This window comes from Pan troglodytes, chromosome 19, assembly GCF_028858775.2.
Source record: "Pan troglodytes isolate AG18354 chromosome 19, NHGRI_mPanTro3-v2.0_pri, whole genome shotgun sequence".
NCBI classification, from domain to species: domain Eukaryota; kingdom Metazoa; phylum Chordata; class Mammalia; order Primates; family Hominidae; genus Pan; species Pan troglodytes.
In genome coordinates, this window is record NC_072417.2 from 15,271,331 (window position 1) to 15,285,332 (window position 14,002).

Sequence of the window (14,002 nt, forward strand, 5' to 3'; positions counted from 1 at the left end):
GCCCCAGCTTGACTAACTTCTGCTGTGTAGTCTTAGGCAAGTCACTTTATTTAAAAAAAAAAAAAAAAAAAAAGGTCGGGTGTGGTGGCCTTTTTTTGTCTCTTAAAAAAAAAAATACAGACAGGGGTCTCCCTGTGTTGCCCAGGCTGGTCTTGAACTCCTTAGCTCAAGGGATCCTCCCCGTCTGTGCTTCCCAAAGTGCTGGGATTACAGGTGCGAGCCACCACACCTGGCCAGGCAACTTACTTTCACTCGGAGCTACATCCACTCATTCAACAAATACTTACTGAGTTCCTACTCAGCAGCAGGGTGCTACCCTAGGTTAGTTGTGAGGATTATATAAAACAAAGTATGAGAAGCCCCTAACACCAAGCTTAGTTCATTATCAAATAATAACATGGCTGGGCGCAGTGGCTCATGCCTGTAAACCCAGCATGCTGGGAGGCTGTGGCAGGAGGATTGCTTGAGGCCAGGAGTTCAAGACCAGTCTGGGCAACATAGCGAGATGCTGTCTCTTAAAAAACAACAACAGCAACACACTCCTAAAAATCTGTTATTATTTGTGCCCCATAGTGTGACCTTGGCTCACTGCAGCCTCAACCTCCTAAGCTCAAGCAATACTCCTGCCTCAGCCTTCCGAGTAGCTGGGACTACAGGTGTGTGTCACCATGCCAGGCTAATTTAAGTAAACATTTTTTGGAGAGACAGGGATCTCACTGCGTTGCCCAAGCTGGTCTTGAACTCCTGGCCTCAAGCAACCCTTCTGCCTTGGCCTCCCAAAATTCTGGGATTACAGGCATCAGCTACCAAGCCTCATCTTATTGTCTGTTTATAATCATCTGTATTTGCAATTTGAATATTCTCACTGATTAGAACTATTTGGGGATTTTTTAAGAGGTTGCTGTTACTTAAACATTTAGAAATTTCTGGTTTATTGCATTATGGTCTGAGTATCAGTCCAGTACAATTTCAAGTTTGGGGAATTTCATCTCCTTCACGGCCTAATATTTGACCAAGATTTGTAAATGTTTTATTGGCATTGAAAAAGGTAGGTTCTCCATTTATGAGATACAAAGTCAAGTAAATAGCACTTGAATACATGCTCCAGGAGGATGGAGGCTCAGGATGTTCACCGATGATGTATTTATGGCTGATATCTTCCTGGTATCCAGCAAAGGGCCTGGCACATATCATTTAGTAAATATTTGTTGAATGAGAGGCTAACTAATCAATCAACTTTATCACTGAGGTTCTCTGTTTCTTTATACGTTTGTATATTTTTCTTACTTTGTCGAAGAGAATTATATTACAGTTTCCCACTACTATTATATTTCTGACAGTCTCCCTCGGCATTTCTAACTATTTGGGGTTTTTTGTTTTTTTGTTTTGTTTTGTTTTTTTTGAGACTGAGTGCTCTTTCTCATAAAACACCAACCACTTCCTCTATGGAAATAAATTTATTCCCAGTACCTTCTTGGGTCTTGCAAATATTACAGCCAAATGCATTTTTTTTTTCTGGCATGTCAGTGTCTGCTCACCGTAGAGGAGGGTGAACAAGTTCCAGTCTCCCGATCTCCAGGAGTCTGAGCTAGGAGAAGGAAGAAGAGAGAAATGTCAAAGGGCTATATTTGCAGGGTTTCTATGGAAAAATCTGATTTCAAACAATCTTCATCATCTGAGATGGTTTCCCTTCTAATGACTCCATCTGGTCCTCACGTCGATCTTAGTTCTCAGGAGCTGATAACTCTGGCCTTGCCTTGCTCAGAGAGCATTCAACCCCCACTCCTCCCCAGGTCACATTGCCAAACACCTTCAGTGGCAATTCATGGGTCCTCAGAAAAGCATCACTCTCATTCCTGGTCTCCCTCCCTCCACTGCTCTCCTCTACAATCCCACCTCAGATGATCCTCCCACCTCGGCCTCCCAAAGTGCTGGGATTATAGGCATGAGCCACCGCGCCCAGCCCGGAATCTGCTTTTAACACCATCTTCAGGAAATCAGTATGAAGTTACGGTTTGAGAAGTACTGAACTAAGCAGACAGCCAAGTAAGAGCCCCTCCTGTCCAGGTCTAAGGGTAGTTCTGATTCCCTGACCAGCAAATCTTGAGTAGCTGCCTCCCAGTAGCTGCCTCCCAGTCACTCTCTACCACACCACCCTATTTCCTTCATGTAATTTAACATAACCTCTAATTTCTAGTTTACTGCCTGTCTCCCCAAACTATAACATAAACTACAAAGAGGTACCTCATCTGTCAAGTTTAGTGCTGTATCCACTGGGTTCACAACTAGGCACGTTACACAGAGGGTACTCGATCCTGCATTGCACTGACTTAAATACTTTCAAGTGTTATACATCATGCTTTTGTTTGTTTGTTTGTTTGTTTTGAGACAGAGTCTGGCTCTGTTGCCCAGGCTGGAGTGCAGTGGCATCATCTTGGCTCACTACAGCCTCTGTCTCCTAGGTTCAAGCGATCCTCCTGCCTCAGTCTCCTGAGTAGCTGGGACTATAGGCGTGCACCACCATGCCCGGCTAATTTTTGTATTTTTAGGAGAGATGACATTTCACCATGTTGGTCCGGCTGGTCTCAAACTCCTGACCTCAAGTGATCCATCTGCCTCGGCCTCCCAAAGTGCTGGGATTACAGGTGTGAGCCACAGCACCCGGCCAAACCATGTACAATGCTTTCTTAACACTTCAATTTTTATTTTATGCTAATTGAAGTCTCTTTCAGACCATTAAAAAATCTAATTCTGGTGCATACACAAAAACAAAAATAATATGGTTAAAATATTCCAAAAAAATCTTTGAAGTCTGACTCTTCTGAATCACTTTCTATCAGTGTCTGTGTTGCTGTCCCCTCTACTGTCGAGGGCATTGGAGAAGCGGAATTTCTTTAAAAAGTGCTCCACTACTGTCTCCGAGATTTTCTTCTAAGCTAGTGACACATTCTTGTTTTACCAAATAGTGTCAACAAAATTGATGTCTTCACTAACAAATTTTCGCTCCACTACTTTATTTCTATGCTTAATACATCATTTCCTTTTGATTTCTGTTTTAAAGCATGTTATCTTTTTGAAGATTTTTTTTCTTAATAGCATTTATTTATTTATTTATTTATTTAGAGACACGCTTGCTGTCACCGAGGCTGGAGTGCAGTGGTGTTATCTCGGCTCACTGCAACCTCCGCCTCCTGGGTTCAAGCGATTCTCCTGCCTCAACCTCCGGAGTAACTGGGATTACAGGTGTACGTCACCATGCCTGGCTAATTTTTGTATTTGTAGTAGAGATGAGGTTTTGCCATGTTGTGCAGCCTGGTCTCAAACTCCTGACCTCAAGTGATCTGCCCGCCCCGGCCTCCCAAAGTGCTGGGATTACAGGCATGAGCCACCGCACCCGGCTGAATAGCCTTTATTTTTTAAAAGCAGTTTTAGGTTCACAGCAAAATTGAGCAGAAAGTACAGGGTTTTCTTTTCTTCTTCTTCTTCTTCTTCTTCTTTTTTTTTTTTTTTGTAGTTTTAGTAGAGATGGGGTTTCACCATGTTGCCCAGGCTGGCCTTGAACTCCTGACCTGAAGTGATCCGCCCGCCTCGGCCTCTCAAAGTGCTGGGATTACAGGCATGAGCCACTGCGCCTAGCCGAAAGTATAGTGTTTTCTTATACTCCTACCCCCACACATGCACAACCTCCCCCACTATCAACATCCGGCACCAGAGTGATAGATTTGTTCCAATCAGTGAACTACATTGACACGTCATTATCAGCCAAAGTCCATAGCATAGTGTACATTAGGATTCGCTCTTGGTGTTGCACGTTCCATGGATTTAGACAAATATATAATGACGCACCATTATATATATAGTATCATACAAAGAAGTTTCACTGCCCTAAAATCCTCTGTGCTCTGTTTATTCCTCCTTCCCCTCCCTACCAACCCCTGGCTGCCACTGACTTTTTACTGTCTTCAGAGTTCTGTTTTTTTTCCAGAAAGTCATATACTTGTAGCCTTTTACTTTTTTTTTTTTTTTTCTCCCTTAAGATGGAGTTTCTTTCGCTCTTGTTGCCCAGGCTGGAGTGCAATGGCGAGATCTTGGCTCACCACAACCTCCGCCTCCCAGGTTCAAGCGATTCTCCTGCCCCAGCCTCCCAAGTAGCTGGGATTACAGGCATGCACCACCATGCCCGGCTAATTTTGTATTTTTAGTAGAGTCTGGGTTTCTCCATGTTGAGGCTGGTCTCGAACTCCTGACCTCAGGTGATCCACCAGCCTCAGCCTCCCAAAGTGCTGGGATTACAGGCGTGAGCCACCACGCCCGGCGGTTTTGGTTTATTATTATTATTATTTTTTTTTTTTTTAAATAGAGACAGGGTTTCACCATGTTGTCCAGGCTAGTGTTGAACTCTTGGGCTCAAGGGATCTACCCACCTCAGCCTCCTAAAGTGCTGGGATTACAGGTGTGAGCCACCACACCTGGCCTTTTGTTTGTTTTTGTTAGAGACAGGGTCTTGCTCTGTCACCCAGGTTGGAGTGCAGTGGCACAATCACAGCTCACTGTAACTTGCAACTCCTGCCCTCAAGCAATCCTCCCGCTTCACCCTCCCAAAGCACTGGGATTACAGGCATGAGCCACCATGCCCAGCCCTACTGGAGCTTTGTAGTAAGTCTTGATGCTGGGTCGTGTCAATCTTCCAACTTTGCTCTCTTTCAATATTGTGTTGGCTATTCTGGGTCTTTCGCCCCTCCAAACAAACTTTAGAATCAGTTTGTAAATATCCATGAAATGGCTTTCTGGCATTTTGATTGGGATTGTGTTGAAGATATAGATCAAGCTGGAAAGAACTGACATCTTGACAATGTTGAGTGTTCCTATATATGAACATGGACTCTCTCCATTTATTTATATCTTCTTCGATGTCTTTCATCAGAGTTTTGTAGTTTTCTTCATGTAGATCTTATACGTATTTTGTTAGATTTATATGTCAGTATTTAATTGGGGACAGTGCTAATGTAATTGGTACTGTGTGTTATTTGAAGACATTATAAACAGCAATTCAACTCAAGAAGTGTAATACCAGTAGGGTTCACAACTCAGCTGAAGTGATAACAATATGAACAGCTACGACTGGGTTCTCACAAGTGTAGGCAAAACCTACCATGTTGTATGACACCATGGATTGTACAATATATCCTAATTTTGGGAACAATAAAATGTGCTAAAACACGTGACTTAGAATTGATTGGCCAGGTGCAGTGGCTCACACCTGTAATCCCAGCACTTTGGGAGGCCGAGGCGGGCAGATCACTGGAGGCCAGAAGTTCGAGACCAGCCTGGCCAACATGGTGAAACCCCATCTCTACTAAAAATACAAAAAATTAGCCAGGCGTGGTGACACATGGCTGTAGTCCCAACTACTCAGGAGGCTGAGGTTTTAGTGAGCCAAGATCACACCACTGCTGTACTATAGCCTGCATGACAGAGTAAGATTCTGTATCCAAAAAAAAAATTTGAAATATGCTAAATATTTAAGAAATAGGCCAAACAGGTGGCTCACACCTGTAATCACAACACTTTGGGAGACCGAGGTGGGTGTATCACCTGAGGTCAGGAGTTCAAGACCAGCCTGACCAACACGATGAAACCCCATCTCTACTAAAAATACAAAAAATTAGCTGGGCTTGGTGATGTGCGCCTGTAATCCCAGCTACTTGGGAGGCTGAGGCAGGAGAATCACTTGAATCCGGGAGGTGGAGGTTGCAGTGAGCCCAGATTGCACCACTGCACTCCAGCCTGGGAGTGAGACTCTGTCTCAAAAAAAAAAAGAAAAGAAAAGAAATAAACGTCGCTGACTCAATTTCACAGTATTCTCATAACCAATTTAAAGTCCAGAAACCACTGGAAATTTTTCCATTTTTCCCAGTTTATATCCTAAGAGAAAGCAAATCTAATTGGCCTGGACACTCAGCTTGTGGTACAGTTTACAAATTTCTGGTAACTTCCACTGCTTTAAACAAAGACTGAAATTACCAATGTCTCAAATAGAGTAGAAGTTTATTTCTTGCTCACAAAATAGTAACGAGGCTGCCGGGCCCGGTGCTTCACGCCTGGAATCCCAGCACTTTTTGGGAGGCCGAGGGGAGTGGGTCATTTGAGGTCAGGAGTTCAAGACCAGCCTGGCCAACATGGTGAAACCCCGTCTCTACTAAAAATACACAAATTAGCCAGGTGTGGTGGTGCCCACCTGCAATCCCAGCTAGTTGGGAGGCTGAGGCAGGAGAATTGCTTGAACCCAGGAGGCAGAGATTGCAGTGAGCCAAGGTCGCACCACTGCACTCCAGCCTGGGCAACAGAGCGAGACTCCGTCTCACAAAATAAATAAATAAATAAATAGTAAGGAGGCAGGTGGTCCACAGCAGCACGCCTGCTCTTCTAGGTTGTTCAGGAGCCCAGAATCCTGATATTGTTGTTCCACCATCTCTAAGGGTTGTCCTCACCAAAGAGTCCAAACAGTTCAACTCCTGGCCTACATTCCAGCCAGCAGGATGAGGAAAGGGAAGCTCATTCCTTAAAGTCTACCACCAAAGTTGATTGTTGCAGCCATTGAAAAAGAACAAAATCATGTCCTTTGCAGCAATATGGATACAGCTGGAGGCCATTATTCTAAGCCAATTAACACATGAACTGAAAACCAAATATTGCATGTTCTCACTTACAAGTGGGAGCTAAGCATTGGGTGCACATGGACATAAGGATGTAAACAATCGACACTGGGGCCTCCAGACGGGAAGGGAGAGAGTGGGGAAAGGGTTGAAAAAACTACTGGGTTCTGGCCGGGTGCAGTGGCTCATGCCTGTAATCCCAGCACTTTGGGAGGCTGAGGCGGGTGGATCACCTGAGGTCAGGAGTTCGAGACCAGCCTAGTCAACATGGTGAAACCCCATCTCTACTAAAAATACCAAAATTAGTCAGGTGTGGTGGCATGCGCCTGTAATCTCAGCTACTTGGGAGGCTGAGGCAGGAGAATCGCTTGAACCCAGGGGGCCGAGGTTGCAGTGAGCCGAGATCGTGCCACTGCACTCCAGCCTAGGTGACAAAGTGAGACGCTGTCTCAAAAAAACAAAAAACCAAAAAAATTACTGGGTTCTATGCTCAGTACCTGGGTGACAGGATTAATCATGTTCCTAAACCTCAACATCACACAATATACCCTTATGACAAACCTGCACATGTACCCCCAAATCTAAAATAAAAGCTGAAATTATAAATAAATTAAATACTTTGTTGTGGGGATCTCATAGAACTTACAGAAAACATCTGCATTATGCCTTAAAACCAACATTGCAGTAAGGTAAGATCAACTAGCAGCATTCTCACAAAAAAGAAACAAAGTTGATCAAATCATTTACACTCCTTCCCATAAGCCATAACTATGTGACAACGCATGGCCACAGCTACAAAAGAAGTTAGAAAAAATAGGGTTTTTTGTTGTTGTTGTTGTTTTGACAGGGGGTCTCGCTCTGTCGCCCAGGCTAGAGTGCATGCAGTGGCATGATCTCAGTTCATTGCAACCTCCGCCTCCCAGGTTCAAGCGATTCTCCTGCCTCAGCCTCCGGAGCAGCTGGGATTACAGGCATGTGCCACTACGCCCGTCTAATTTTGTATTTTCATAGAGATGGGGTTTCTCCATATTGGTCAGGCTGGCCTCAAACTCCCAACCTCAGGTGATCCACCTGCCTTGGCCTCCCAAAGTGCTGGGATTACAGACGTGAGACACCACGCCTGGCTAATTTTTGTATTTTTAGTAGAGACGAGGTTTCACCATGTTGGCCAGGCTGGTCTCAAACTCCTGACCTCAGGTGATCCACCCGCCTCAGCCTCCCGAAGTGCTGGGATTACAGGCGTGAGCCACCGGGCTTGGCCGAAAATATAGTCTCTAGCTTAGCAGCCATGTGCCTTTAGCAGCAGACTACAAAGTCTACTACTATAATAAAAACAGAAGACTGGGACTAACTCACTATCTCTGTCACATACTAGGTCAAGCATGTGCTACTCAGCTATGGGCAGTGAGTACGGAGCCACAGAGTTTAGACAGATTCCCTGGAGAGGATATTCGCTGGATGCCTCCCCATCATTCATTCTGTCTTTCCTCCTTCCTAATACTGCCCTTAATTTCCCAGCCTGGTGGCTTAGACGGAATTGACAACACCTCCCTGTGCTGGAATGCCCCCATGTCAAGAAGGACGTGTTTGCTTCCCCTTCCGCCATGATTGTAAGTTTCCTAAGGCCTCCCCAGCCATGCTAAATGTGAGTCAATTAAACCTCTTTCCTCTATAAAGTACCAGTCTCGGGTATGTCTTTATTAGCAGCGTGAGAACGGACTCATACAGCATGTTCTACCCTCTGGCCACAGTGATCTGTGTAAGGGACAGACATAGAACCCAGTCTGCACCAAGGAGAAATTTTCTGGGGTAAATGGGAAAGAAACTTCCTCTCTACTCAGGGAAAGCTATGTGAGGAGATTCTCTTCCTCCTGGTGGTAGGGTGTAAAGACATAAGGTCTGGAACTGCTGCAGCTAATACTACTGTCAGGAGGAAGATCCCACTTAAGGAGGAAGTCAAAGCCAAAAAAAGGAACAGCAGAGAGAATGGCAGAGAAACAAGAACACTGATGACATCCTGAACTTCTGGACCAAACTGCACCTGCAGTTAGTCCTACTTCAGTCCTACTGGATGTTTTGATTGCTTGAACCAATAAATTCCCTTTTTGTTGCAATAGAGTTGGGTTTTCTGTTACCTGGTATAGTTCCTTACAATGGACCCAGAGTATGGCAAGCAATAATGACATATTTAATAGTATTAATATCATTTTTAGAATTTACATTATACAGCTGCCCTTTAAAAGAATTTTTTTTTTTTTTTGAGACAGAGTTTTGCTCTTGCCCAGGCTGGAGTGCAATGGCGCGATCTTGGCTCACTGCAACCTCCACCTCCCAGGTTCAAGCGATTCTCCTGCCTCAGCCTTCCCAAGTAGCTGGGATTACAGGCATGCGCTACCAAGTCCAGCTAATTTTGTATTTTTAGTAGAGATGGGGTTTCTCCATGTGGGTCAGGCTGGTCTCAAACTCCCGACCTCAGGTGAGCCACCTACCTCGGCCTCCCAAAATGCTGGGATTACAGGCGTGAGCCACCGCGCCCGGCCACTTTAAAAGAAATTTTTACGGGGCTAGGTGCAGTGGCTCACGCCTGTAATCCCAACACTTTGGGAAGCCTATGTGTGCAGATTTCTTGAGCCCAGGAGTTCAAGACCACTTGGGCAACAAAATAAAACCCCATTTCTACAAAAAATACAAAATGATGGCCGGGCTCGGTGGTTCACACTTGTAATCCCAGCACTTTTGGAGGCCGAGGTGGGCGGATCACCTGAGGTCAGGAGTTTGAGACCAGCCTGACCCACATGGAGAAACCCCGTCTCTACTAAAAATACAAAATTAGCCGGGCGTGGTGGCACACGCCTGTAATCCCAGCTACTAGGGAGGCTGAGGCAGGAGAATCGCTTGAACCCGGGAGGCAGAAGTTGCAGTAAGCTGAGATTGCGCCATTGCACTCCAGCCTGGGCAACAAGAGTGAAACTCTGTCTCAAAAAAAAAAAAAAAAAAAAAATATATATATATATATATATATATATATATATATATTTACATACATACACACAAAAAGATTAGACAAGCATGGTGGGTGGTGAACATCTGTAGTCCCAGTTACTTGGCAGGCTGAGGCAGGACGATCACTTGAGCCCAGGAGATAGAGTTTGCAGTGAGCCAAGATCATGCCACTGCACACCAGTCTGGACAACAGAGTGAGACACTGTCTTTAAAAAAAAATGAGACTGGGCACAATGGCTCTGGCCGGGTTGTGGTGGCTCATACCTGTAATCCCAGCACTTTGGGAGGCCGAGACAGGTGGATCACTTGAGGTCAGGAGTTCAAGACCACCCTGGCCAACATGGTGAAACTTAGTCTCTATTAAAATATAAAAATTAGCCAGGCCTGGTGGCCCACACTTGTAATCCCAGCTACTTGGGGGGCTAAGGCAGGAGAATCGCTTGAACTCAGGAGGCTGAGGTTGCAGAGTCAAGATGACGCCACTGCACTCCAGCCTGCATGACAGAGCAAGACTCTGACTCAAAACAAAGGAGAAGAAAAATATTTTTTTCCAAAATGTGCATCCAGTTTTGTAACCAGATATATGAAAATTATTTAGACTTACGTCAAGACTTCCCCATTTTGGGGTTTTTATTTTACTTCATCTCTTGGTGAGTCAACACAATTTCTCTAAAAAAAAAGGAGCCAAAGTGTTATTTTGAAATCCAAACATTCTCAGAAATGCAATTGTGTTGCCCTTAACATACAAAATGCAACTTAGACATGTATATGATAGTTCTACCTTTTTTGGTGGACACAGCTGCCTTACTCCTTTGTCCTCTGACATTCAGTATTTCAGAGAAGACTCTGGCCACACCAACTATTGTTTCTTTCTAAGTAGCCTTTTTAAATTCTGCCTAGATGTATCCTTTAATTCAGATATTTTGTCAGGATGACTCTATGGTCAGCTGACTTTTAATATTTTACCTGCCGTGCAGCATAACTTTCAACCTACTGACCTGAGTGGATCTATCTGCGCTCAGTGACGTCTTCTCCTAGTGCAGATGTTTTAACTGTTGTGTCACTTCCACCAGCTCTATTCTTGTTCTTAGGAGAAGCCAGTTTCCTGAAATTTTTTTTTTTTTTTTTTTTGAGCCGGAGTCTCACTCTGTCACCCAGGCTGAAGCACAATGGCGTGATCTTGGCTCACTGCAATCTCCACCTCCCGGGTTCAAGCGATTCTCCTGCCTAAACCTCCCGAGTAGCTGGGATTACAGGCACCCGCCACCATGCCCAGCTAATTTTTGTATTTTTAGTAGAGACGGGGTTTCCCCATGTTGGTCAGGCTGGTCTCGAATTCCTGACCTCGGGTGATCTGCCCGCCTCGGCCTCCCAAAGTGCTGGGATTAGAGGCGTGAGCCACTGCGCCCGGACCTTTTTTTTTTTTTTTGAGATGGAGTCTTGCTCTGTTGCCCATACTGGGGTGCAATGGCACGATCTCAGCTCACTGCAACCTCCACCTCCCGGGTTCAAGCGATTCTCCTGCCTCAGCCTCCTGAGTAGCTGGGATTACAGGTGCCCGCCATCACACTTGGCTAATTTTTGTATTTTTTGTGAAGATGGGGTTTCACCATGTTGGCCAGGCTGGTCTCAAACTCCTGACCTTAGGTGATTCACCAAGCTTGGCCTCCCAAAGTGCTGGGATTACAGGCGTGAGCCACCGCGCCCGGCCAGCCTTTTCTTTCTTAAGTTATTCTGTTCCTAGTTCCAGGAGAATTCTAGTGATGTCACCAAAAATCTTCCTGGAAATCTCTTCCAAATCCTATAGTAAATGCTCCTCCAGAGGATTCTGTTTCTTTCAGTCTTCAGGCTGATTTGCCCTCCACTGGTTTTGAGAAAATTTTTCAGAATCCCTATAATGTTTTGTTAACATTATTAACATTATTTCATTCATCCAGAATTGTATAAAGATAATGTAATGAATGCCTGTGGACCACCCCACCCACACAACTATTTTTTTTCTCTTTATTCATCCTCAAAACAGACACCATTTGGCTGGCCGCAGTGGCTCACACCTGTAATCCCAGCATTTTGGGAGACCGAGGCGGGTGGATCACCTGAGATCAGGAGTTCGAGATCAGCCTGGCCAACATGGAGAAACCCTGTCTTCATCTTCACAAAAAATACAAAACTTAGCCAAGCGTGGTGGCGGGCACCTGTAATCCCAACTACTTGAGTCGCCTGAACCCGGGATGCGGAGGTTGCGGTGAGCCGAGATCACGCCACTGCACTGCAGCCTGGGCAATAAGAGCGAAACTCTGTTTCAAAAAAAATAAAAAAGAGGCACCATCTCTCAGAATCAGCTTGAGCAACTTGTAGACAAATAGGTGGCCAGCTCTTGGCCCTTCTCTCTGTCCATCAGGACAATGGCTGAATCCCCTCTTCAGGTCCACGGTTGGAAGGGCCACTATTCGAGATATGACAGTTGCTCTGGTAGTTCAACATTAGTGCTGGTGACAACCTCTCATCGGCCACCTCCTAAGGAACCAGAGCTTTCCAGTGCCTGTGCTTCTCCCTCTGGTGCTGTTTCAGAGTAACTATTCTCCATACACTTCTCTTGCTGTGACTTCTGCTTATTTCCGGTGTCAGTTGCCTCTGGCTTTTGATTGCTTCTTTCTTGCATACAACTCTCAGTCTGAAGCCACCCCACTCTCTGATGACTGTCTCAGCTTGTCTCACAGACACATTTCCCAATCAGGAAGATCCAGTCGGTGGATTGGTCATTATCCAGTCAGTGTACCTCTGTTGGATGGAGTTCTCACCTCGAGAGACCTCACAGGTCTCTGGCTACATGTCTGCCTTTGGGTCAGCTACTTGTTCCTCAATCAACCAGCCCTGGCCTGGATAAGGGGGTCTGTTACTGGGCAACAAACCATCCCCCTCGACAAAGTCTTAGTGTCAAATAAATATAAGCATTTATTTCACTGATACACACACAGGAGTTGGCTGCGGGTCAGGTAATCTAGGGTGGGATCCAAGGTGACCCTTTTCCTTGTATCTTTTTTTTTTTTTTTTTTTCTAGATGGAGTCTTCCTCTGTCACCCAGACTGGAGTCCAGTGGTGCAATCTTGGCTCACTGCAACCTCCATCTCCCGGGTTCAAGCAATTCTCCTGCCTCAGCCACCCGAGTAGCTGGGATTACAGGTGCCTGCCACCACACCCGGCTAATTTTTTTTTGTATTTTTAGTAGAGACAGGGTTTCACCATGGTAGCCAGGATGGTCTCAATCTCCTGACCTCGTGATCTGCCCACCTTGTCCTCCCAAAGTGCGGGGATTACAGGCGTGAGCTACCGCGCCCGGCAAAAAGAAATTTTTTAAATTAGTTGAGTGTGGTGGTGTGGGCCTGTAATCCCGGCTACTAAGGAGGCTGAAGTGGGAAGACAGCTTGAGCTAGGAGGTCATAGCTGCAGCGAGCCATGATTATCTTACCATGGCACTCTAGTCTGAGTGACAGAGACCCTGTCTCAAAAAAAAAAAAAAAAAAAAGGATAATGTAAAATCTTTAAAGAAAAGGGACAGAGGCTGGGCACAGTGGCTCATGCCTGTCATCCCAGCATTTTCGGAGGCCGAGGCGGGGATCATCTGAGGTTGGGAGTTCGAGACTAGCCTGGCCAACGTGGAGAAACCCCGTCTCTACTAAAAATACAAAATTAGCTGGGGGTGGTGTCGCATGCCTATAATCCCAGCTACTCGGGAGGCTGAGGCAGGAGAATTGCTTGAACTTGGGAGGTGGAGGTTGCGGTGAGCCATGATCGCACCACTGCACTCCAGCCTGGGCAACAAGAGCGAAATTCTGTCTCAAAAAACAAAAAAGAAGAGGGACAGAAAACATCAGAAGCAATATGGAAATGTTTTTTAAAGCATTAAACATGCCAACAGAAGCAAAACCAAATGTATCAGTCATCATAATTACCTATGAGTCAGAGACAAATAGTTGGGGAGGTTCAAAGTATTTTCTTTTTCAGACATCCTCTGATTCAAGAGGTAAATTCTCCATGTATTTTTCTCAATCCAGTTCCTCTGTCTTATAAATAGCAGAGATTCTGGCTTTTCTCCATTTTCCACATTTCTGTAGTGGTCTGAGTGGGCCGCAGGGAGGGGCTGCATCAGGGGCCACTGGCTGGTGACACTTTCCAGGTGACAGCCTCATTGCATACCCTCTGAAGCCCTGCAGCCCTTCCTGCTACCCTCATCTCTTCATGGCACTCCCACATCCTACTTGAGCTAGGGTTCATTCTGTGGGGGCCTTCACTCTCCTGTTTGCTTCTGAGACCCAGGAGGCAGAGGTTGCAGTGAGCCGAGA